The sequence below is a fragment of the Podarcis melisellensis genome (genome assembly GCF_964234715.1).
Source record: "Podarcis melisellensis genome assembly, chromosome: 6".
Taxonomy (NCBI): Eukaryota; Metazoa; Chordata; class Lepidosauria; order Squamata; family Lacertidae; genus Podarcis; species Podarcis melisellensis.
The window spans coordinates 76641691-76668630 of record NC_138538.1 but is presented as its reverse complement, the minus strand read 5'-3'; the positions used below and the strand labels follow the sequence as shown (position 1 = coordinate 76668630).

Sequence of the window (26940 nt, the reverse complement as noted above, 5' to 3'; positions counted from 1 at the left end):
TCATGAATGCCCCTTTGTTGGGCCTTTGCATAACTAACATGATGGCCTAGGACAGATGAAGTATTGTCGTAGGAGCTAATGGTTGGAGAGCCTTCTGAAAGACAATATGTCATTCTCCCCACTCCATTCCCTGGCTGGAAGTGATGTCATCAAAGGGGGTCTCTGTGTGGAAGAGGATGAATGAATGACTGGTAGTGTTGGAGCTTGAGTCTGAAAGAGACAATTAGGCCTTACTTGCTCTATGGTACTGTTGGTTTTCCATATACAGTGGTACCTCGGGTTACAGACGCTTCAGGTTACAGACTCCGCTAACCCAGAAATAGTACCTCAGGTTAAGAACTTTGCTTCAGGATGAGAACAGAAATCGCATGGCGGTGGCACGGCAGCAGCAGCAGGCCCCATTAGCTAAAGTAGTACCTCAGGTTAAGAAAGGTTCTTAACCCGAGGCACCACTCTGTGTGTGTGTGTGTGTGTGTGTGTGTGTGTGTGACAACCTATTAAAACTACTCAGCCTGACAGTGAAAATGTCTGCTAGACCTTCTGCCATATGTCTTAATCACATGGCAGAAAGTCAAGGGAGAAGGGAGCGACTAGACTACGTAGGAAAGTGAATTCCATTCTTTGGACACGTCTACTGAGAAAGCCCTATCCTGCATCCCAACCAATCATTCCCCCATGACCGTCAAGCCTCCTCTGAAGATCCTCTGAAGTGAAGTCTCCTCTAAGTGGAGCAAAATATAAAAACAACATTGTAGCTCTGTATAGCATTTCAAAGTAGCAGCCACCAAGCTTTGCTGCGGCCATCACGATACATGGCGGAAAATTCATTTCAGTTGCACCATTAAAGATATTGAATCTTTTTTATCCCTAATTCAACAAATCCTGGCTGATTCCCCTGGGAAGGAGATAACAGAGTAGCGTGTGAACCTAGAACATGGCACCTAATTAAAAGACCACTGCTCTCAATTCAGCATTAACTGTCAACTTCAGAATGTAATTGGAACCACTGCAGTGTTGACATTATTAAACACAGGCACTTTGATTCCTTTCCTCTGCCCGCTTTAAAAATCAAAGAGAAGAATTAAGCACTAAGACCCACATGAATGTTTAATAGATGGTGTTAATGGTCTTAAGAGTCAGCCAAGGAAAGTGCAGCTTGCTCTGAGATGTCAATCCAGGCACCATTATTTAACAGGTTTATTCACAATAAACAGGTTTATTGTTATTTAGCATATTTATTAAGGATTGGGAACAGAGGGACATAGGTGCCATAATGGGGATAAGTCATAATGTGGACTGCATAGCCAGTTTAAAGGGGTTGTAAAAAGAAGCTCAGGAAAGATGAGAAAAAACTAATGGAGCAAGGAACAGTCAAACAGACAAGTTGGATTCGGGGACTGTATATTTTTAGGGAAGGTTGGGGCAGAGGAAAGGGAAAGGGAAAGGGAAAGGGAAAGGGAAAGGGAAGGGAAGGGAAAGGAAAGGAAAGGAAAGGAAAGGAAAGGAAAGGAAAGGAAAGATCAAACCTGCAGGTTCAAGGTACACCCTTAAGGTGAAGCACAGCTAATGAGTTCTAAACTGATGGTGTTGACCAACCTGCAAATAGTTACTGTATTTTTCGCTCTATAAGACGCACCAGACCACAAGATGCACCTAGTTTTTGGAGGTGGGAAAAAAAAAATATTTTGAATCTCAGAAGCCAGAACAGCAAGAGGGATTGCTTGTGAAAGCAGCAATCCCTCTTGCTGTTCTGGCTTCTGGGATAGCTGCGCAGCCTGCATTCGCTCCATAAGACGCACACACATTTTCCCTTAAGTTTTAGGAGGGAAAAAGTGAGTCTTACAGAGCAAAAAATACGGTATTTCCTGTTTCCTTCGGGAGGGTCTGCTGGGAGACTGAAACATAAGAGAAAGCACATTGTCTCAATCGTTGCAGGTGTTCTTTCACTGAATACATACCTGGAGACTTCAGGTAGTCTTTGTGTCAGCCAGTAAGAAGTCATGAAGTCATATATCCTTGAGATGAACCATACAGAAAAGCTAAGGGCTGCATCTCACATGGTTGCAATCTCTGTCTACAGACCAGGATGGCTTGACCTAGGCAGACCATTTTAATGGCCAGTATATTAAAGGTATTTCACCAGTTGTGCTGGGCCTGGACTCAGCATTTGTCATTTCATGTTAGGGATGGAGTTTGATGATGCATTTTTTTATCGTGTTATTGTAACGGAAACCCAGTTGCCGTTCGCATTTCATTAAACTTACACGATCTCCACCTGATTACCATTTGTGAAAATAGTGTTATTGTTTTCAATCCTCCTGACAGTGCTGCACTTACCCAGTGGATATGGCTCTTTAAAATACTGCCACTTTTAATCACTGCCCGTCACCAAGTTTCTATTTGCATGCCTCCAGGGGTACTGTAATTTGTATGTCTTGTGGTGTCACATTAATGAGGCTTGCATATGCAGCTGAAAAAAGGACTTTGTTTTACTGTTTTGCTATTACTCAATCACTACTCCTCAATTGTTTAATAGACATGATAATATCATGACAGTCCCTGCTTCCATGGACAGTCCTGGATTAACAGAATTCATCCCAGTTTCTGATTTGATCCTGGAATGTCCCACTTTTCCTTGAAGGTAAAGGGTAAAGGGACCCCTGACCGTTAGGTCCAGTCGCGGATGACTCTGGGGTTGCGGCGCTCATCTCACTTTATTGGTCGAGGGAGCCAGCGTACAGCTTCTGGGTCAAGTAGCCAGCATGACTAAGCTGCTTCTGGTGAACCAGAGCAGCACATGGATACGCTGTTTACCTTCCCGCCGGAGTGGTACCTATTTATCTACTTGCACTTTGACATGCTTTCGAACTGCTAGGTTGGCAGGAGCAGGGACCGAGCAATGGGAGCTCACCCCGTTGCGGGGATTCAAACCGCCAACCTTCTGATCGGCAAGTGCTAGGCTCTGTGGTTTAGACGTCCTCAGAATGTCCCCATTTTCATGGTAGAAATGTTGAACGGTATAGAGTTATGTGACCTCCAAGCCAAGGAGATAAGGAGATAAGTAACTATACAACCTTTAGAAGACATCTGAAGGCAGCCCTGTATAGTGATGTTCTTTAATATTTAATTAATTATGTTTTATATATGTTAGAAGCTGCCCAGTCAGATGGGTGGGGTATAGATAGGTAGGTAAATAGATAGATAATTGAAATTGTCCCTATTTTCATTGGGAAATGGTTGGAGTGTATAGCATACTGGTGTTCATTAGGAACCAAGGTGAAATTTTGAGAGGAATGCAGATCAGTTTGTTTCTGAAGCACCTCCATACCCAATTACAAACTTATTTTGCATCCCCGTAAGAATAACACAGAGGTATCTTCCAAGGTTGTTCTGAAGGCAAGCACAATAATTGTTCCAGATGAATGACAGAAATCCTGGAAACAGGTTTCCACATCTGAATTTCCCTGGCAGTTTCAAAATATATCTTTGTGATGACTGTATTGAGTGAAGTGGCCATGAGATTATGCTGTTAACCATGGATGAAACAGCCTTAGATGGACAGCTTCAATTTCATGATGGTATTTATAAAATGTAAAACATCAACTGAAAACACTAGCCATATACCCCCATTAATGTTTTCATTTTCTAGCATGTGGTTTATATTTAAAGAGCTTGGGGTTTTTTAAGTGCAGTCAGTTGTCTTCTTTTATTCAAAATATATCCCCCACCCATTTGTGTGTGTGTGATGAACTGAAAAATTATTACAAGTCTGTCACAGACTTTACAAAAGGAACCTGCTTTGTGGCATTTAGAAAGAGAAAAAAATATCACCCAGAGATCATTACTGAAGGTGTAAGGCTAGAATCAAGCCGTCTTTTGTCAGATCATTTCAAAACGTGTTTCACAGTGGCAAAGGGCACTTTCCGCAGGCTTAATGGTACATTATGCAAGAATAAATAATTTAAGAAGAAAATTGGCATTCTATTCTGTAACTAGAAAGTAAAGTTTGAAATGCTGCTAATTTAGACATTAGAGACATGACGGATTCATAAAATAATACTGAAGCGAGTTGGGATGGGAATGTGTTATCTAGATAGCCAGACTTTTCTGATGAAGCCCATTAAAAAAAGGCAGAGCCTATAGGGAGTTTTCTCATTATTATTCCTTTATTTCATATACCAACCCCCTTTTCTTGTTTAAAGATGTTCATTGGGTTTGAGTGAAGATGATTGCGTTCCACTTTTGCTAGCCTCTTTATCTCCCAAACCTATCCCTCATTCTGTGCCGGCGTAATTTAGTCAGGGTCTGTTCTCATGTGAATGAGCTTAGACTCCCTCCCAATGCTTTGTCTAAATAACCCACAGGGGGCCTGGCAACTTCTTCAATGGGAGGAAATACTTACTGACCTCCAGTCCCCTCTTTAATTAAAAGACATTAATTTTTAGATCTTGGTGGCAGATGGAACAAGCTGGGTTGTTGTTAGGCCAGAAATATATTAATAGACTTGGGGCCTGCTGGTTTACTTTTCTGCCTGAATTAAATCCCACAGCTAAGCAAAGTCTAGTTGTTGATTTGGTCTTGTATTAACATGTTTAGTGCTTTAGAAGCCTTTCTTGGCAGAAAAAAAAAACGGGAGGGACTCCTCAGATTATCAGTATCAGTGACTGGAAAGTTGCCTGGTTTCTTCTTTTAAGTAATAGTGATTTATAGTACACTTCTGTGGTCTGCTAAGAGGGAATCCTAGGACAAGGGAAAACACTCCTCTTCAAATTTGGAGACAGAACTCCTACACTGGAGAAGAGATGTGATGTAAGGTTCTTCACTGAAGCTTCTGTACTCCTTGCCCAACTAATGTTGCAAATGTAGCATTTGTATGGCAAATAACAGGTGTGTGCTGGGTGCAACTGGGAAATGTGCCAAGGTGGACCACAAAATGGGCAAGATCTAAACCAGGAAGAAATTTGGATATGCTTCTTAGCATGTCTAAGCCTTTTTCTTCCATTTTCTTCTCATGGTTTTCATTAGGAGGTAAAATGTGTTGTTTATGAATCACTTTCCATGAGGCATCCTGAAGCATTTTGCAATATAATAGAAGCATATCAACAACCTCAGATATGCAGATGAAACAACCTTGATGGCAGAAAGTGAGGAGGAATTGAAGCTCAACATCAAAAAAACTAAGATCATAGCCACTGGTCCCATCACCTCCTGGCAAATAGAAGGGGAAGAAATGGAGGCAGTGAGAGATTTTACTTTCTTGGGCTCCATGATCACTGCAGATGGTGACAGCAGCCACGAAATTAAAAGATGCCTGCTTCTTGGGAGAAAAGCAATGACAAACCTAGACAGCATCTTAAAAAGCAGAGACATCACCTTGCCAAAAAAGATCCGTATGGTTAAAGCTATGGCTTTTCCCGTAGCGATGTATGGAAGTGAGAGCTGGACCATAAAGAAGGCTGATCGCTGAAGAATTGATGCTTTTGAATTATGGTGCTGGAGGAGATTCTTGAGAGTCCCATGGACTGCAAGAAGATCAAACCTATTCATTCTTAAGAAAATCAGCCCTGAGTGCTCACTGGAAGGACAGATCATGAAGCTGAGGCTCCAATACTTTGGCCACCTCATGAGAAGAGAAGACTCCTTGGAAAAGACCCTGATGTTGGGGAAGATTGAGGGCACAAGGAGAAGGGGATGACAGAGGGCGAGATGGTTGGACAGTGTTCTCGAAGCTACCAACAAGTGAATTCAAGTGAAGCTACCAACAAGTGAAGCTACCAACAAGTGACCAAGCTGTGGGAGGCAGTGGGAGACAGGAGTGCCTGGCATGCTCTGGTCCATGGGGTCACAAAGAGTCGGACACGACTAAACGACAGCATGAGCATATGTTTAAAATTTACACACATACTTGTATATAAAAAACAATACACACACATACACATATATACGCACATACACAAAAGTGCACACATAAAAGCAGTTCAAATCTGATGCAGATGTCAACTGGGATAAAGATCTCCATTTAGACGGCTTACTGAAAGAAGACCATCTTTAGCAGGTGCTGGGGGGGGGAGAAGGTGTCCATATGTTATGCGGTGGTGGCAGTAGAAGTGGTAACAACAAAACAACAACAGCAAGGAAATGGAAGAACTCAAGATGGTTTCCCAGCCCTCACTTCTGCCCTGCTTGCTGTGCTGGAATTGTGTTGGAAAGTGGAGGCATAAGAAGAAATAAGCTAAAGCAGAAAAAATAGTTTCTTTTCTCGCTTTAAGAAAGCACCTTAGGCTAAATCTAGGACCTATTTCTAGGAAATGCAGTAATGTTTGCTTGTAAGCTGCTAGCAGTTTTATCTCTGAACACCTTGTTCCGGGCGACAACAGGACACTTGCTTAACCACAAGGTAAGGCATCAAGCTTGCGGGTGAGCTAGGCATTAAGTAGATTGTGCTAATGACAAGTTACAAGAACAAAAGAAGATAGGGAAAACTAAGTGGGAGCAGGGAGGAGTAATGGAAAGTCCCCCGAATGCATAGGTAAGGTTACTTATAACTACTTCAAGTCGGGGGTGGGGACACTTGCCATGGGGTGAAATGGGGGCTGCTAGAATAAGTGACGCAGCTATCAGGCTGCTTGTAGAGAACTATAAAGGTATCTGCTTAACTTGGCTCTTGTCTGCACCATGAGGTGAATGAGACATCAGTCTTTACAAAAATAAATCCTTTTCTTGCTTTGCTACCTGTTGCCTGGTTATTGTTTTCCACTACACAACAAATGTCAAAGTGGAGAGTTCCACAACATTGCTCCAAGCCAACGAGGGCTTTGAATCTGATGATTAAACCACCTCCACCTTACTTTACCTCATGACTGTAGCATTTAGTGTTTAACTATACAGTGGTACCTCCGGTTGTGGAAGGGATCCGTTCCAGAGGTCCGGCCAGATCCTGAGATTTTTGCAACTGAAGAGACCACTTCTGCACATGCACGTACGGCAAAAACCCAGAAAAATACTTCCAGTATTTGCAACTTATGTATCCCAAAGTTTCCGTAAGCGGAGGTACCACTGTATCTTGATTGCTTTGAATGGCTTTTTAAAAACAAACAAACAGAAAACAGCAGCAGCAACAACTCCACGTACTGTATTCCTTTCTCATGGTTAGCTGCCTTGAACTTTTTGGAAAGGTGGGATATAAATGTTTTAGGTAAGTAAATAATAAATGAAATAAAGAACTGGGGTCGGCTTGTTCCGGGGCTCTTCACCTCATCAAGAAGGTGGCCCAGCTTGGAAGGTGGCAGGGAAGACTTTTTCAGCAACAGCAGAATCCGAGTGGGCCTTAAAGGCTGCACACTCCTCCCAAGAGCAGTGTTGTCAAAATCTCCCTGCAAAGGTATTGACATTTTTATGTATTCACTCTGATTTGAGCTGTTAGGTCTGCTGTGCTCTTGTACGAAAGCCTGTGGCAGGCGACTTCCCCCCTCTCTTCTCCTCCAACCTGTGTTCAGTTGAATAATTTATTTAAACAGGGACTTGCCCTATTTGGGGGTTCAGATTACTTATGTCCAAACACTCACACCAGGGAGGGTGTGTGTGTTGCCAGTTAGAAACATTTAACATGAAGAATACTGAAAGACAGGAAGGAAAAGGCTCTCTTAGCATAAAAGGCTATATCCCCATATCTCCACTAAGACTACCAGGCACATTGTACAGGGAAAAATATGGCTGCCAGCATAAGTAAAGGGGAACAGCCAACTTGTTATCTGTAAAGTTCCTAGGAACAGACTGCAGACCCGCCAAGTGTCCCTATTTTCAAGGGACAGTCTCAAATTTACAGAAGCCATCCTGGTTTCTCATTTGATCCTGGAAAGTCCCGCTTTTCCTTAGGACATCCCTATTTTCATCGGAGAAATGTTGGAGGGCATAGAGTTACGTGACCCCCGAGCCAAGGAAATAAGTAACTATACGACTTTTAGAAGACATCTGAAGTTAGCCCTGTAGAGAGAAGTTTTTTAAAAATGTTGCATGTTTTCTTATGTTTTTATATATGTTGGAAGCTGTGTAGAGTCGCTGGGGCAACCCAGTTGGGTGGGGTATAATTACGATGGTGGTGGTAGTGGTGGAATAGGACTCCCCTATTAACATTAGAGAAATATTGGAGGGTGTGGGATCATAAAGAAGAGAGGTGGACCATAAAGAAGGCTGACTGCCAAAGAATTGATGCTTTTGAATTATGGTGCTGGAGGAGACTCTTGAGAGTCCCATGGACTGCAAGAAGATCAAACCTATCCATTCTTAAGGAAATCAGCCCTGAGTGCTCACTGGAAGGACAGATCCTGAAGCTGAGGCTACAATACTTTGGCCACCTCATGAGAAGAGAAGACTCCCTGATGTTGGGAAAGATTGAGGGCACAAGGAGAAAGGGATGACGAAGGACGAGATGGTTGGACAGTGTTCTCAAAGCTACCAGCATGAGTTTGACCAAACTGTGGGAGGCAGTGGAAGACAGGAGTGCCTGGCGTGCTCTGGTCCATGGGGTAACGAAGAATCGGACATGACTAAACAACAACAACATGGGACTGTACACTACAGCATACAATCACTTTCTGGTGTATCTTGAAAGAGATTTATTTTTATTTATTTTTTACTGGGTGGCCATGGAGCTGCTCTAAGGAGCTTAACATCTTTAAAGGAAGAAAGAGCTAGCCCTCTGACCACCTCATAAGCACAGTTAATGTGTGTCAGTTATTGATCATGTATTTCACCCTGCAGATTTGCATTCTAATCTGTGCATGGCTCGGGGATGGGCAGGGATGCGATCCTTTGCTCCAAAATACAGAGCAGAGTGGAATCCTCCCCAACCCTAAACAATGGCATCACGTTTCACAAAGGGAAAACATGAGAAACTGAAGGGCCCATTTCAGCAAAACAATAGTGGAAAGTGGGGGTCATATCCTTCTGCAATTTTTCTTTTTCTGGGATTTACAGCTGACTAACTGCTCCCCTTTTGGCTTCTTTACCGCAAACATCCATTAGCTCAAGAGTGGGGAACCTCAGGACTGAATATGCACACCCTCCAAGTGAAACCTGGACTGCCATTTTCCAGGACCACACTCCTGCATGAGTCATGTGACCCATGTGTGAGATTGTAACCCCGAAAAAGTACTTTTGGGGGGCACAGCACCCAAAAACGCACACTATTGGGTAGGGTGAGAGATCATGCCCCCCCTAGCGCTTCTTACAGGGTGAGTACACGTCTTGAAACCGTGTGAGAGCACGGTATCCAAAATGGCTGCTGTGATCTCACAGGGGGAAACCGGGATGTCCCGTTTTTTCTTGGACAGTTGCAAGGTATGAATATGGCCTCCCATATGTCTCTGTATGGCCCTTGGTAGTCTCCCCAGTCTCTTCATCAGCCTTGCTTTACACCCAAAATGTTTTTGCTTGACTGGAATGTTTCCTTGAGGACTTCCGGAGGCGGCGCGAACGGCAATGGCGGTCCTCTTCTAACACTGAAGGGGAAGCTCCACGGAAAAGGGTCGTCCGCTACGGCGAAGCGGAGACCATCTTGGAAACCCGCAGGCAGCAAGAGCCTGCGGTCTTGAGGCTCGGTGGGCGCCAGAAGCGACCCCCAAATCGCTGAAGGAACCCCGTAAGGGGCTCCGGAACGTGGAGGGGGTTGCGGCGCTGTGAGCCGTTTCGCGATCCGAGGAGTGAAGCCGCGCTGCTGCTGCCGGTGAGCGCTGACCTTTTTTCCTGCAAACTACTGATTTGAAAGAAAGCTACAACCCGTGAGTAAAGACTGACTATTAAAAATTCGGGACTAAAATAGTGAATTTGGCTGAACGCGGAGAGACGTGGAAAAAGGAAGTCCGTCTTCCGCTGCTATTGAACTTGAACGCGAAGAGCAGGAGGAGTGGAGGCTTAGAACAGATCTTTTTAAAATGACAGATTTGAGCACCCATTGAACTTTTTAAGTAAAGTAAGGACTTAAAGCTTATGAACTTGCCTTTTATTTGAGCTGTGGCAACATTCTTCTATTGGAATTACAAATTAAATGAGAATCCCAGGGATTGGAGCTGCCTGAGAGACTGAGAGACTGTCAGTTTTACAGATTTGGCTATTGTGTATCAGAGCCTGCATTTATGTGAGGTGCTTGACTTGAAACTTTGAAACATCATTTGCAACACCAGTGTGCACTGCTAGAAACAATGTGGCTGCCAACATTGACTCTGCTTAATACCTGCCATTGAAGGTTCCTGGATATAAAATTTGATTTTTAACTTTAACAGAATTGGACTCTTCCCTAAAGACATTTTATGCTCCCTCTAGAGGATTGTGTAGAAACTAGCCTATGGAACGTAAGTAACATTTAGCTACTTCTGCCCATATTGGCCTCTGGTCCACCCACTATTGGCATGTGGCCCTCAGAAGGTTCCCTAGAAAGGAATGTTGCCCTCAAGCTGGGACATGTTCCTCATGCCTGCATTAGCAGATAAAACTCTTGGCGTGTCATTGGCAGCGTCAAAGATTCCTGACATGACAGAGAAGATCAGAAAGCAGCTGTCCTTACTGTCTTGGGTAAATGACATCTGATTTTATTTTTTTTAAAAAATGGGTTTCTGACGGCTGCCGCCTGTTATATTGTGGTTGTATTCTGCCCTTATGTACAGTAATTGTATCTGCATCTGCAACATTCCTAATCTTGGTCTATAGACTGCTGCAGCAGGTCAAACAACCTGTGTTTTGGGCATTGCTTTTAAGAACGTGATTTCAGTCTATGTCAAAAGCCACAGTAGGACTACAGCAATAGTTCAAATGTCTAGTAATCAGACCAGTATTAAAATAAATGAAAATGTGTTTTAGAAATCCCAATATTTATGGAAACATCCATATCAGGAGGGCTCAATGTACAACTCAGCAAATTACTACTTTTTAGTTCAAAATCAAACAGCATATTTTTAAGGTCTCTGGGAAATGTCTAAAGCAAACTTCAGACTTCATTTGGGCTGCTTTCTTTCAGTATCAACATCATGGTTGTTATGGCTGTTAGTTTTGTCCTTGGAAACACCTTACCCTTAGGGCCGTTAGTTTTTCAGGAAGGAGTGTGCTAGACTTCAACAATATTTACATCAATCTAGTGAGTATTTCACTAATACAATAGAAAGGGTGTGGCCTCTCACAAATGTTGGCCTTTCACAAATATAGCCTTGCATGTGGCTACAACGGTTACTTTTAAAAAGCTTGCATTGGTGTAGGGGAAAGTATCATAGAGTTGGAAGGGATAACATGGGTCATCTAGTCTAACCCCCTCTAATGTGGGAATCTCAACCAAGGCATTCATGAGAGATGGCCATCCAACCTTTGCTTAAAAATCTCCAAGTAAGGAGAGTCCACAGCTTCCTGGGGGAGTCCATTCCACTGTCAAACTCTCACTGTCAAAAAGTTCTTCCTGATATTTAGTTGGAATCTCTTTTCCTTGTAACTTGAATCCGTTGGTTCGGGTCCTACCCTCTGGAGCAGGAGAAAACAAACTTGCTCCATCTTCCATGTGAGAGCTCTTTAGATATCTGAGTATGGTTATCATTTCTCCTCTCAGTTTTCTCTTTTCCAGGCTAAACATTCCCAAGTCCCTCAACTGTTCCTCATAAGGCTGGGTTTCCAGATTCTTGATCATCTTGATCACCCTCCTCAACACATGTTCCAGCTTATCAAAATCCTTCTTAAACTGTGGTGCCAGAACTGGACACAGTACTCCAGATGTGGTCTAACCAAGGCAGAATAGAGTAGTACTATGACTTCCCTTGATCTGGACCCTGTACTTCTGTTGGTGCAGCCTTGAATAGCATTAGCTATTTCTGCTGCTGTATCACATTGTTGACTCATGTTTCCTTTTCATATGTACTACTGGCAAGCCAGGTGTCCTCTGTTTTATATTTGTGCAGCTGGTCATTCCTGCCCAAGGAATTTGTCTCTATTTAAATTCATTTTGTTGGTTTGGGCCCAGTTCTCCATCCTGTTACATTCTGTCTTCTGCAGCATTAGCTACCCCTACCAGTTTGATGTCATCTGCAGATTTGATGAGCATCCCCTCAATTCCTTCTTCCTTGTTGTTCATAAAGACTTTGAACAACAGTCTGGCTTGAAAGTCTATAGCAGACACCCACAATAAGGTCACTGTTCTTTCCCTATTCTACAGTTTTTATCCATATACTCTTAATCTGCCCTCCATGCTCCAAGTCATGGATCTCCTCACATATTATGCTACTTCTCCCCCCTTCCTGTTTGGTCTATCCCTCAGTTTCTACATTCTAGTCAGGAGTCTCATCCTACCAGGTTTCAGTAATGCCTATTACGTCATATTTGTCACCCTGTATTAAAAGCTCCACTTCATCTTGCTTGTTTCCCATACTGTGCGCATTAGTTTAGAGACAACTGAAACCTCCAGCTGCTTTCTTCTTGTAGTTTCTGCCCTTTAGCAGGTTTCCGTAGCACTACCTCAGTTTCCTGTGCATCAATGAAGCTATTATTCCCAGTATCAGGGAGTGAAAAGTAGCGCATATTGTCGCCCCCCCCCCAAAAAAAAATGTGGCCAGGATGTGGTGCACCCATAAGACAAAACAATTTTGCCACAATCCTTAGTACTTTGTCAAGAGTCTGACTGATCAAGACTCAACTGGGCTAAACTTCAGAAACTTGCCTCTTATCCTTGGCCTTATTCAGTTGTCCATTTTGCCCTCTCTTCTGTCTTCCTTATCTTATTTACACCGTCTCCATCTACTATATACAGTACCAATACACAACTGCATTTTGACTTCACCATAAGTTTCTTTTGTAGGGATTAAAGTTTGCTTTTGGCTGTAGTGTCCTTATATCCAATGACTTCAAAGAAGATGTCAAAAATGAGCACTGCAACAGGAGGGGAAGATGTGCAATATATATCTATCAGGGAAAGCACATCATTCAGGAGAGAACCTACTTAAGGTAAGCTGGCTTTTTATTTTTGTCACTCTTAAGACGCTTTTGCAGCATAAAACCTACAGCACTAAGACTTGAGGTGGAGAAAGCTCAGATTTCACCTTTATCTAATCCTATTGTCTGCATCATTCAGAGAAACTTGGTTTTCAATTAAATCATATATTCTCCGACTTCTTTAAATCTTCAGGTATAGATGAATGCCAAAATATTCTTAGCGATTTGCCCACAGTCAGACTGCTTAAATCTATTTGGACTGAATGGGGATTTAAAAAAACAGATCAAAGGTGCATAGAAAAAGGGCATCTTTTGTCGAAACCAAAAACTGCAATTGTTGCTCTGCTACCACAAATGATCGATTTTTCTTGTTTGTCATAATGGTATTTCTTAATGAGAATTAAAATTGGACTCTGAAGTATTTATTTATTTTTAGAAGGGCATGTTAGCAAGTCAATTAATTAAGTCCTTCCACCAATGTATCTTCTATACATATGCAGCATAATAAGGTCTGATATTGAGCTATGTGCCCAATTTCAGAAGCATTGCCAGGAATCAACCTTTGAGAAATAGCCTCATGTATTCTTGGGGTTCAAATCTGAATCATGCAATTAACAAATCAAAAGGAGAAGGTTAAGCCAAAAATAATGTACTTTGAGCTTAAAATATGAAACTTGACACACTCCTATATTAATCCATGCTGGACATTTATATATATATATATATTGATCCCAGTAAGCAATGCCCCCTGGTGGGCATGAGACTAATAAATATTTGTGGCATACACTTTTGTACCATTCTAATCATAGAATTAATCCTAGAATCATAGTTGGAAGGAACCACGAAGGTTATTTAGTTCATTCCTCTGCAACCCAACACAGGGCTCAAACTCATCAGCCTGAGATTAAGAGTTTCATGCTCTACCAACTGAGAATTCCTCTGTGCTGTGGTTACATGAGGATGCTGTGAAGTGGGAGTGTCAATCCAAATTTCAAACTCTGTGTTAATATGTAGCTAGGATTGCAGACTTTATGGTTCAGGGATATGCAACATACCCTCCAACATTTCTCCAATGAAAATAGGGATGTCCCATTCCATAATGATATTTTTACTACAGTATCTATATCCTACACATTTTACTGGGATGCCCCAGCCACTCTGGGCGGCTTCCAACATATATAAAACAATAATAAAACATTAAACATTTTAAAAAACTTACCTATACAGGATTGCCTTCTGACGGCACGGGGGTTGGAGAACACCATACCCTCCAACATTTCTACAATGAAAATAGGGACATCCTAAGGAACAGCGGCACATTCTGGGATCAAATCAGAAACCAGGAAAGTTTCTCTAAAATCTGGAAAATAGGGACACTTGGAGGGTCTATTGCAAGCACCCTTCCTGGTCTGCAGAGGCTGTAGCACACTGTCCAGAAAGGACCACCCATTCTACCTCTCATCCCTCTCATCAACCAGTGTTCTGTCCAGCATCACGTCTTGTGGTGGCGGCAGGAGGAGGAGGAGAGTCCAATTGTGGAGTTGAGCAGAGTATAATAATAATAATAATAATTTTATACCCTGCCTGGTGGCTAACACCATAAAAACATAATGGGGGGGAGGGGGAAAAACAATTTAAAATACGGGTTAAATTTAAAATGCAACCTCACTTTAATAGTAGCCCATAGAGCAAAACCATAAGGGGAGAGAAACATAAGGGTCAGACTGAGTCCAAACCAAAGGCCAGGCAGAACAGCTCTGTTTTGCAGGCCCTGCGGAAAGATGTCAAGTCCCGGAGGGCCCTAGTCTCTTGTGACAGAGCGTTCCACCAAGTCGGGGCCAGTACTGAAAAGGCCCTGGCCCTAGTTGAGACCAATCTAACCACCTTGTGACTTGGGACCTCCAAAGTGTTGTCATTTGACACAGTTTCAGCAGCCAATGGCTCCTCTGCCTCCTGCTGTGTAAGGGAAAGACAGAGGAAGCAGTCCCTGGTCAGTGGCAGTGGCAGGACGAGGAGGAAGCTGAGCACCAGAGAGAGGGAACCAACAGCCATTGAAGCCACACTGCCACCAGTCCTCATGGCCATTTGTGATTCTTCCTATTAGTGCCAGTGACCTTCAGGTAATGGGGAGAAATCACATGATGAGCAGCTCTTTCAAGTTCCTGTTTACAGTATGGACACATTGAACATAAGGAGATATGAACCCTGGTGGATGAAGACAAACGCCGATCCAGTTTAGCGTCCTGTTCTCACAGTGGCCATCCTGATGCCTATGGAAGCCCTAATAATAATAATAATAATAATAATAATAATAATAATAATATGCCACCCCAGCCACTCTGGGCAGCTCCCAACAGAATATTAAAACACAATATAACACCAAACGCTAAAAGCCTCCCTATACAGAGTTGCCTTCAGATGTCTTCTAAAAGTCAGATAGCTGTTTATTTCCTTGACATCTGATGGGAGGGTGTTACACAGGGTGGGTGCCACTACTGAGAAGTCCCTCTGCCTGGTTCCCTGTAACCTCACTTCTCACAGCGAGGGAACCACCAGAAGGCCTTTGGAACTGGACCTCAGAGTCCACTAAACTGAAGCACTTCTAGTGGCCTCAAACATGCAGGTTAGAACATGAGAATGGGATAGAAGGCCACACTGTCATAGTGTGCCAAGTTTTTGATTTCTGGAAGAAAAACACCATTCCAATCTCTACCAATTACTTTCAGAGTTGTGTGGCAGTCATTTGACAAACACTTCTGGTTTCAAGTTAGTGCTTGCAGAAATGAGTGGCGATCTAATTAGAAGTCCAGTGTGGTTTTCCATTCTGAATGCCGGGGGGAGGGGCTGCAGTGCATTTTGGACAAGAACGAACTGGTGGTGTGAAAATAATGTGCCGTGTGCGTCTAGCTTGACGGGATACAAAGAAGTCATAGCAACAGGGTGCCTCTCTTTCTCTTATGAGAAATCTAGATAGTAAACATGCCACACATACTACTATTTCCCTTTTATCTTTGACATATCCCTTCTACTTCTTGCAAACTTCATGACAATGGGATGATTTACTCATTAACTGCTACAGCAACTAGAAACAATGGCAACCCTGTAAGGTGCCTGAACTCTTTTTCTCCTTGCAGATTTTACTTAGAGGCGTCATATTGATTTCCTCCACAAAATGGGAGGTGCCATTGCCTATTTGGCAGCTTAAAAAACTGAGCCATTCAAACAGTTGTGGGTCTTTTGGGTCCTTTGCTATGAAACGTTTTCTTTATTCTCATCAAACTGATTTTTGTGCTCAGTTAGATATTGCAACTCTACTGTGTAAACGTAAATTTTGTCTATTCACAGATGAACACATAGATCATATACACCAGGAACATGTGGCCTTCCAGATGTTGACGAACTACAATACCCAGCATCCCTACCCACTAGACATGCTGGCTTGGGTAGATGGTGGAGTCCAACAACAGCTAAAGGTAAAGGGACCCCTGACCATTAGGTCCAGTCGTGACCAACTCTGGGGTTGCACGCTCATCTCGGTCTATAGGCCGAGGGAGCCGGCGTTTGTCCGCAGACAGCTTCTGGGTCATGTGGCCAGCATGACTAAGCCGCTTCTGGCGAACCAGAGCAGCACACGGAAATGCCGTTTACCTTCCCGCCAGAGTGGTCCCTATTTATCTACTTGCACTTTGATGTGCTTTCGAACTGCTAGGTGGGCAGGAGCTGGGACCAAGCAACGGGAGCTCACCCTCTGTGGGTTTACCCCACATCGCCACCCGCGTCCCTCCAACAACAGCTAGAAGACCACAAATTCACAACCCCAATATACACAGTCCTCAGCAATTTGGAGAAAACCTCCATCATGATTTGATGGTGTGGTGTGCACAGCAGCCTGACACTCCTTTATAGATGGAAAAGAATTCATTTGGGTTGCATTTTAATGAAAACCCACCTAAAGTGTATTTCCTCAATTAACCCATCAATAAAAATCCAGCCATCATTTGCCATTTGTACTCCTATGCATTTCACGTTTTAAAAGATATGTATTAGGAGAAAGGGTATATACCAGTGAAAATAGCATACAAAAAGGCACTGTATTATGGACATTAGTTCGGCAAAAAAGAAATTATAGGCTATGAAGGCATACTAATTGTATATATTAGGAGAAATGTTGCTGAAATGCATGCAAATATTCATGTGGGCTTTTAAACCTCATCCCCAGAAGCTGATACGGAAATGAGGCCAACTGAATGAAAGACTGGGGAAGCAAGTGAGAGAACCCAAAATTTACCTTTTTGTCCCTCCCTACTTTTAATGGGCATATTCTTCCACTCTGAAAGCCAGAGGTTTCCACAGCAACCATAATATGTCTGAATCTTCTCTTTCGCCGCCCATATTTTCAATGGGTACCTATCAATGATTGTGGCTTTCAACACTGGGGAAATTCTTCTTCTTACTCCTTAGCTATAATTTGGTCTCAGCGTTAGATGCCAATATAATTTGTTTGCCCCATTGAAAAGGCAGTTGTTGTTTTCTGCCTGATGCATTTATTCTTAAAGGACATGCCTGCAGTAATTGAGAGCCACTGCATGATGTTAGGCATTTGTAGCATTGTTGAAGATATTTGAAGCAAACACAGCTTCCTGTGTTAAATTATGCTGTTATGTGTCCAAGAAAGACTTGCCAGGATGAGGCTATGGTTGTCACCCGTCTGTCTTGGGAGGCAATGGAAGAATATACCTTCAAGAGTGAAGTTAAACCTTTGGAGGGTGACAGTGTCTGCTGTGGTTGCAGAGACTGGACCATGGCGTTTCCTCTTTCTGCCCTCCTCCCAGTGGTCATTCGTCCTCTGATCACTGCTATGGATACACAGCCTGACTGATTGTCTTCAAGCACTGCAGTCATCTGCAAGGGATTCCCACAGCTTTGTAATGCAGAGTTGGTCTGCCAATGACTCTGGTGCCTGAAGCCAGCTCTCCATAGAGCTCCTTGGCAACATAATGGACCAGGATGTTAGTCTTCATCTGGCTGATGCTAAGGCCAAACTCCATGCAGACTTGGGCAAAATGGCTGATGAGTCTCTGTAGAGTTTCCTTGGAGTACACTGTCAATACTACATCATCTGCAAACAACATCTCACACACTTTTTGTCTTGGCGTGGAAAAGTGTCAGGTTGAATAGACCCCATACAACATGATCAACTGCTTTCCCCACCCCATAAACACCTCAGTCATTGCTCCCAAACCATTCTGAAGAGCCCAGTGTCCCATTCAAAACTCTACGTTTCAGTTTGAAAATGGACAGTAGCAACACAAAGACAATGTCACTAAGTCCCAAAGCTTTCCTTAGGCATGTGATCTGCCTTGCTATTCCCACATGAGCCAAAACCAAAAGACCCATTAAGCGCAATTCACAATTCAAACTGACTTACTGCTGGCAAGCACCCAGCCACATGTATACTTTTATTCCGACTACTCCAGCCCCAGCCAATCACACTGTCTAACTGAATATTCTAAAACTGCACCCACCAATCAAAATATGCATACCTTCTATCTTCCTTTTGCATACTGAGAATTCTAACTCACCTCCACCAGTTAAAGCTCCGCATGACAGTTAAACCAACTTTCGCCTGACCAGAGAGAAAACTTTGCCCATCAAATACACCATGATATACATTACAACACAGGTGTCAGAATGCGTTACCCATTACCCATTAAAGCTCAGTTCAAATAAGCAGGATGTCTTCATTGGGAGTTTCATTAAACTCAAAGTGGGGGCAACTTTGAGTTTAATGGAACTCCCAGCATACTCAGGCAAAGTGGGGGCACTTGAATAGGCATGTATAAAATTTGCCCTGTATGGAATTATACTGGCGGGCACTAGTAAAAGGAGGGCAGAACTTATCCTCTACCCTTGGGACGCTTCACTATCCCTGGCAAGAGATTTCACAGTGGGTATTAGTTCATAGCATCGTTCCAAGGGATGCCTCAATGTCAGATGGTTCAATCTCTGGCAAATTTAGTTTTAAAAGATCCTGCAGCAAATGATGCAAAAAAACAAAACAAACAACAACCCTAAAACAAACTCCTCCTTGCAATTCTGGCGTGCCTCTGATAGCCTGGCCTCAAACTGGACAGTTTCCCATTTTCCCTTCCAATATGCAACTCCTCTTTCCTGACAGTCTACCTGTCGTAACGGCTGGCATTTTGCCGTGTCACAATAAAATATGCTTCTGAATGCCAGTGCCAAACATTTGAACATATCAGTATTTAAATGCATGTGCGCCTGCCTCTCCTGATATTCGGGTTTTTATTACTTGGCTGTAAAAACGTCTAGTAAACAAAATCCCATTTTATCAGCAGAAAGGTATATTGACATTGGAAGCTTCTGAAAGCCCTAAAATAGAAAAATACAACAACTTTTAAATAAAGATAAGTATTCTCTTCCTTACTTTGGCCTCCCCCCACAAATAAACCCAGCCACTCAAGCATCAACAAAGATATGTGTTTCTAGAAGGAAAAATCGACAAAACAGGATATATATATAGGGGTTCTGCACGTGGAAAGCAAATGCTAATTTTAATTGAGGGCTGGAAAAATGATAATGAGTTTTGAACTTTGACTTGTGTTTTCTTCCCGTGATGATATTTTCAAGTCTTATTTGCTAAATTATGATGACCAGATAAAAATGTAATTACATGCATAATTTATTTGTGGTTTTTTCATTGCAGTTCGTTTTACTGGGACGCTAAAGGGCGGGGGAGAGAGATTTATTGCACATTTAAATGGAACATCGCATAGCAGTTTCTGGCAAATGTATTAGGACATGATTCAGCCAGGGTTAAGCACTTTTAAGTTGCATTGATTTCAGCAGAAAAGATTTAAACATGTACTTAATTCTCCCATTGGAATCAATGGGACTGCAAAGTGCTTAATTTCAGTGAGTTCGTCCCCTTAATTTTCATTCTCTCATCAATGCAAAGTTACAGATTCTTACAAGTGTGAACATGACAGTACCTTGGAAGATGTTTACACTATTCTACAGATTTCCCCTTGTAATACATTAGAAGCAGCTCACCAAGTGAGGCAGAGCTCCTATGCTAGTTTTCCAGCAATTCGGTCACTGTTGCTTACTGGTAGGAAGGGGGAAAGGGGCGAGGGGGTGGGGAGGTTGTCAAGGTGCAAATGCATTGGCAGGAATGCCGGATCAGGCGTCTGGTGTGTTTACACCATGCCAACTTCCCCACCACTTTACTCTCATGGTAAATTACAGTTCCACCTGCCAGAAAGCTAGTGCAGCAGCTCTGCCCAACCTGGTAAGAAGAGTTTGGATTTGATATCCCGCTTTATCACTACCCGAAGGAGTCTCAAAGCGGCTAACGTTCTCCTTTCCCTTCCTCCCCCACAACAAACACTCTGTGAGGTGAGTGGGGCTGAGAGACTTCACAGAAGTGTGACTAGCCCAAGGTCAGCCAGCAGCTGCATGTGGAGGAGCGGAGACGCGAACCCGGTTCACCAGATTACGAGTCCACCGCTCTTAACCACTACACCACACTGGCTCTGGTAAACCACTTTTGTATATCATGTAGGTTTGAAATAGATTCTTTCATTTAAAAGATTTATAATACTGGACAAGGCATAACAAAAAATAAACTACGAAGTAAAAGAACCAACTTTGTACATAAAGAGTAATGCCACACATAAATAAACAGAAATAGAGGCAGCTAAAAAAGAACCCAGCTGGCTCTAACCATTTCAAAGGTGTGGTGTTGCTCTTAATATGCTTGCCCTTGTGCTTGATCACACACCCTGTGATAATCATTTGTAAATAAGCAGATTTTTGCAAAGGCAATACAGTGCCCTGATGGTCCTCTTCCAAAGAAACTACAGTGGTGCCTCGCAAGACGAAAATAATCTGTTCCGTGAGTCTCTTCGTCTAGTGTTTTTTTTGACTTGCGAAGCAACCCTATTAGCGGATTAGCGCTATTAGCGGCTTAGCGGCTATTAAAGGCTTAGTGGCTTAGCGGCTAAAAGGCTATTAGCGGCTTAGAAAAAGGGGGGAGCAAAAAAAATTGCAAGACTCGCAAGATGTTTTCATCTTGCGAAGCAAGCCCATAGGGAAATTCGTCTTGCGAAGCGCATCGAAAAACGGAAAACCCTTTCGTCTAGAAGGTTTTTCGTCTTGCGAGGCATTCGTCTTGTGGGGCACCACTGTAACACCATAAGGGCTGTTGGAGTTTCTTACGTGAGGAATCTGAAAATGTGAAAAAGAAATAATCACCGGGAAAGCCAGGAGATGCCTAACAGTCAGAACCTTCAAAAGCTCTGATTCTGCTGTCCTTTCACACATACAAAGGCTTACCTGGACACAGAGCATCCTGAATGCGTAACGGCTACGCAATTAAATTGAGGAAAAACTCTGTTCTCACAGATGTTGAAAAACTCCAGGCGAACAATGTTGGTAGAGTAGCTAAATCGTAGTTGGGAAGCCAAATCATGTGCAATGCTGACTCTTTTCTTGAAATTAAAAGAATGTTCAAACACTTGTTAAGATATTCAGAAAGCTTTTGCTTGCAGAACATATAGATAAAGAAGAATATATGCAAAGTCTTCACATTCACATGCTCATCCAAGCATGGGCTTAGTTGAAGATTACAGCTTCTTCCTTAAACATTCAAACAAACTGTGTTTTTCTCTCAGTACTTGCACTCAGCCTTCTGTGAAATACCCAGCTGGGCCATGCAATTCTTTCAGAGTAGTTTCCACTTTCTCTTTCCAGTGGACTTCTCCTTACTGCTTCTTTGGGAGATCATTGACTTTTGTGCTTCTTTCTGCCACACACATTCACACAGCAACATTAGCACTCCTCTCCTCTATTGAATTTAGAGAGTGACTTAACTAACAGCGTCTCTTCATCAGTGCTTGTGGAGATGCAGCCATTACGGCCAAGTCACTTGCACACAAAACAAAATGGAGAATGTAATAAGATACTTGTCATGTGACCAAAGCTAACCAATCGCGTGAGAGTTACTGGAGAACATTCCAGAATTAAACACACAGTAATGCATTTCAGCATTCCCAGTTTCAGTAAAGTAAATCACTATACTTAACAAGTACTGGAAGCCTTTGGATCATGGCCAGTATGCTACCCAAAAGAAAACCATAAGGTGTTTGTGCTTTTCTGTCGCAGGCCCTTGGGCTTTAGGCTCCTCCAGGAACTTTCCTCATTGCATTATGAAACTCCTAATCTCTTCAATTATTAACTGTCACTCCCCTCGCTGAGCATCCTCTTCTACAGATACAGAAGACCTTCCTCGTCACATTCCTTCCCCATGTCCTTGCTTTTAAATCATTAATCTTTCATCCTCGTTCTGCTGAGTTGGTATAAAATCCCAGCCGTCTGCTCACAGTCGCTTCACCTACTTTATTTCGCCTCTTTGATGCAGAGGACTTGTTTTCCCACGGCTGTTCCCAGAGATGTGTCACCATGCAGTTGAACCAAACCAGTTTCCCCCCTCAAGCTGTCCTTCGATCTTCCTTCATCAGTGAATGCTCTCTCGAGTCAGTCAATGACCTTGAATGTGCACCATTTCTCTTATGCTGGACCAGCTTTCTCTGTGTGTTCCCATTTCCTGTTGTCTCTGACATGCGTGTGGGTCCCGGGGCTTCCCAGTACCATAGCTGTCAGCTTACAGATTTGAAAATAAGGGACCAGCAGCCTCGAAAATACGGGATCAGCAGCCAAAAGAAGGGATCAACAATTACTTTGATAAAATACATATTTTGTTGTGTGCAAATAGCTTTATATACCTATTAGGTCCATAAATTACCATATAGCATATATTCAACACAAAAAAACAGTAACAATTTGTTGTTGACAAAGGACAGCTGGACAAAGAAAGGGCCCATTACCTTCAGTAGCTTATTTAAGGGACATCATCAATAAGGGACAGCAGCGGGACATGGCGCTGGGATAAGGGACTGTCCCACCAAATAAGGGATGCTTGACAGCTATGCCCAGTACTCCCTTTGCTGGTGAATGTAGATCAAGTGTACTTTTGCGATGATGCCACAGAAATGGGGCTCATTTCCTTGCATCTGATAGTTTTCATAACCTCTTCTTTTGTCCCAACAAGCAAAAAGATATATTCCTCTGAGTCTCCCATTTTTAGAATTAAAGAAGACAGCAGTTATTTCTCCACAATATACCGAAAGTGACATTTCCACTCCTAAGTTTTATAGCAGTACACATTTCTTTCTGATGGCAGTGATAATTTCTGTTTATGTTTTGCTGCTACATCTTACCTAACACCATTGTCTTTGATGTAGTAATGGAAACGATAAGATACATTTTTTTTAACAAAAGAAAGAAGATAAAATACTATTATCAGGCAAGCACAAGGCAAGCACAATTAAAGCTGCAGCTTGGAAGTAGTGTTGTACTGATCCCTGTCTGCCAGTTTTCCAACATTTCCCCTCATAAAGGAACATTTTGTTTTTCTGCCTCATTCACAAGGAGCTCTAGAATTTATTTAGAATTTCTGAGGGTGCAGGATTCAGCTTAACTTGTGATGTGGCCAAGGGTTTACGGGCATTTTTGTTTAATTCTCAGTCATGAATGGAGAGATGGGTGGATTCTGACCTGAACTGGCAACCCTATGAAGATGCTCTAACACATGGGTAGGCAAACTAAGGCCCGGGGGCCAGATCCGGCCCAATCACCTTCTAAATCCGGCCCGCGGATGGTCCAGGAATCAGCATGTTTTTACATGAGTCGAATGTGTCCTTTTATTTAAAATGCATTTCTGGGTTATTTGTGGGGCATAGGAATTCATTCTTTTTTATTTTTTTTTCAAAATATATTCTGGCCCCAACAAGGTCTGAGGGACAGTGGACCGGCCCCGTTTGCTGACCCCTACTCTAACATTCAAGGTGTTGTGGCTTTAAGTTGTCACAACACTTTCCTATTGCTTCAGCAAGTGTATTACAGTATCTTCATAGAGATTGTTACTGAAACAACAAGAAAATTAAGAAGAAAAGAAAAATAATTCTCATCTTCCTTCTTACAAAGGCATCCCTCCAAAATTTTCTTGAATCAGAGAACTGCCTCCTTCTTATCCAAGTAGTGAGATTCTCACTGGCCTCACAATAATTCTCCCTCAGCAGAGGACATTTGCTCAGCTGAATTATCTGATGAAGTTACATACATCATACAAATAGCATGGTTTATGTATGCCACCTTTCCATAATTGAAACCATGCTCAAGGCCGCAGATAACATGAAAAATACTTACTTAGAAACATAACAGAAGTAGTCGTGAACAATAAATTAAACAACAAAAAGTACACAACCAAACTGAACAATTTCCACCCTCTCAGGCCAGATAGGAAAGGCCTAAAAAACAGGAAGCAGGACTCACAGTCAAGAAGTTGTGTCCATCCTCTGGTCACCAGGTCTTGGATACTTTGATTTCTGGTTCCTTCTTGGAAGCCAAGGGATAGACTTTGCATTGCCTGCAGCATATCCTGAACTGACTGTGTATCCTTTTCAACCAAAGATAGAATGGGGAAAAGTTAAAAAAACTGGATTTAGGGCCCCTGACACTTCCAAGATAAAGATGAATTTGTTGCCATAAGCACCTTGTGGACAGGAGTAGGTCTCAACAAGAAAATCTTGCCAAAAGACCCTTCAAAACATGGAGATGGCCTTGCTGTAATTATAGCCACAAAGTAAAAAGGCAAGTCTGAAGCATTTAAACTGTCCCAGCGCACAATCATTTGGGAATAATCCAGCCATGACTGGAGGGTTCTAAATCTTGATGGTTAATTATAGAACTGAATCCTATAACCCCTAACCAATAAAATGTCTCCCTAGCTAATAAAACACACTTTTCTTGCTTTCCTTCTCTCATCTCCCTCTCTCCCCTTGTCTTACACTTCCCACAAATACTTGCACTTGCCAAAGTTCCCTGGTAACTAACCCAGCAGGGGGACGTGTCACAATGCCAGGCATGTCACTGTTACCATAGCAGTTTTGGTCAACAGTGCACATTGTTCTTCTTCATGCTAATTTTTATAGCTCTCAATAAATTAAATTTTAAAATTATGATTTAAACACATTCTAGAACACTTCATCTAAAGACTTCCAGTGTATTGTCTGTTACAAAAACACAATGTAACAATGCAGTATCCTTAAGATGACAACAAAATTGAGAGGCAACAACAATACGAAATAATGAAGCAGGCCAGAGGCCACACAATTCCTGTGCAATTTTTTTAAGTGTAACTTATTGTCAGAAGGAGTGTTGTATATTTGTAATGGATGAGAGGGTAGATTTGAATTACTTAGGATAACTGAAAACACAAAACTGGGCATGAGCCCAGGTTGGAAGTTAAAAACAAACAAACCATGAACAGTAAAGAATTTCCAGTGCTTTGATTGCGCTTTGGAAACTGGATAGTTAGGCACACTGACATCTCCAGGGACAGAGAATTTTTTGGAGGGAAATCTTTATCTATAGATGACCATAGGAAGTTTGGAGGGGGTGGGAAGAAGGGTGGGGTGGGGAAACGATTCCGTAAATCTATTCCTTGTGATACTAGGTCATACTAGATATAAAATGTCAAAAGTTTTCTCACTATCACACATTAAAAGAAAGCAATTTTAGCAGGCTCTGAAGAAACACCTGTCAGTAACAGTACTGCAGAGAAAATAGGATTGTGATGCAGTCAGGCTGCAGTAATAATACCCTTGATCTGAAGGATGCAGGTTTGCTAAGCATGCAGCCTTGTTTTTTAATACTGTATGGCTAAGTATCTTTGTGAAGGAGCACATTAGAAATAGGAGAATGATAGAAAGTGCAAATGCTTTGCATTCTAGAACATATATGTCAGGGAACTGCCATCTAAAGCGCCGGGGGCGCAAAGGCTCACTGAGGTTGAGAGAGGAGTAGCAGCGGAAGAGGGAACCAGTAGAGGGCGAGCAAGAACTCCAAGGGAAAGTGAGGCGGAGGGATGGCTCAGAGACGCTTCAAGCGAAAACAGTGGGGAGGTCTCAGGACCTCCTATAGGGACACCCACACCTCGCCGGAAACTGTCACGCCGAGAGGCCAGACGACGTGTTTCCGTTAAAGAGCTTTTATGTTGGAAAAGATTCCGAAAGCAGCCACTTTCGGATTCTACTAGTGATTGACGCAGCCATGCTGGAGGGGCTCCGTCACAGGCAGAGGTTTGAAAACCTGATCAAACTCTGAGGGACTTGCATTTTACGCACAAGCAGCTCATCGTCCCATCACAATATACATTATAATAAAGGGTTGCCTAAGAGTAATATCAAAACTAGTCAAGGTTGTGTCGATTGGAGCGGGGCGGATATTATCACATAGAAAGTTGGACTAGTAAAGGGTTCCCTGGATTGCAGGGAGAAGCAAATTTACACTCAACGCATATTAAATAAGTGAAAAGGTCAACAGGTTGCACTGAGCACCCAGCATTTTAAAATGAAAATTGTCAACTCGATAAGAATACACCAGACATGTAGCTAGACTAAGGGCGCCTCAACAGTTTTACATTGCAAATGGATCATTCATCTCTGGTTTTTCTCTGCGCACGGTTCATACTCAGTCATCCACAAACTCTGTTTATTAGCTTTAAATTGTTCAAAGGTACTCCAGTTATTCCCCATCCACATCACTGGACAGTCCTTGATGGAATGTTCCTGTCCTGTGTTTTCTGCCTCTCCCATCAATCACTACTCAACCGCCCTCCACTCTCTTTCCCCCAATCTGGACCAAGCACACAGGTATTTCTATACCTCTGCAGGCACATCTTTTAAAATGTTTTCTTCTTCCCCCACAGGAAGGGATACAAGAGTTCAAGAGCACTACCAGTGTCTGGTTATCATGTATGACAATGGGCAAACAGAGGTTTGTGCTTTCGGAGAGGCTCTTTGAAAACAGCGCCACCAGAAAGGCCATTGATATATA

The 26940-nt window shown here is 42.6% G+C and overlaps 1 long non-coding RNA gene across 2 annotated transcripts in view; it reads right to left on the bottom strand.

The window, feature by feature from the left end:
• Positions 1 to 26940, bottom strand: part of LOC309372470 — a 65165-nt gene that overhangs the window by 9467 nt on the left and 28758 nt on the right. Inside the window, exons 1-2 of one of the 2 annotated variants that reach the window (XR_014169516.1) lie at positions 24845 to 24922; positions 24376 to 24499 (exon numbers count right to left, since the gene is read on the bottom strand). This is a non-coding gene — a long non-coding RNA (uncharacterized lncRNA). Of the gene's footprint in view, positions 1 to 24375; positions 24500 to 24844; positions 24923 to 26940 lie in introns of those variants that run through there. The other variant, XR_014169515.1, reaches the window with a different exon arrangement.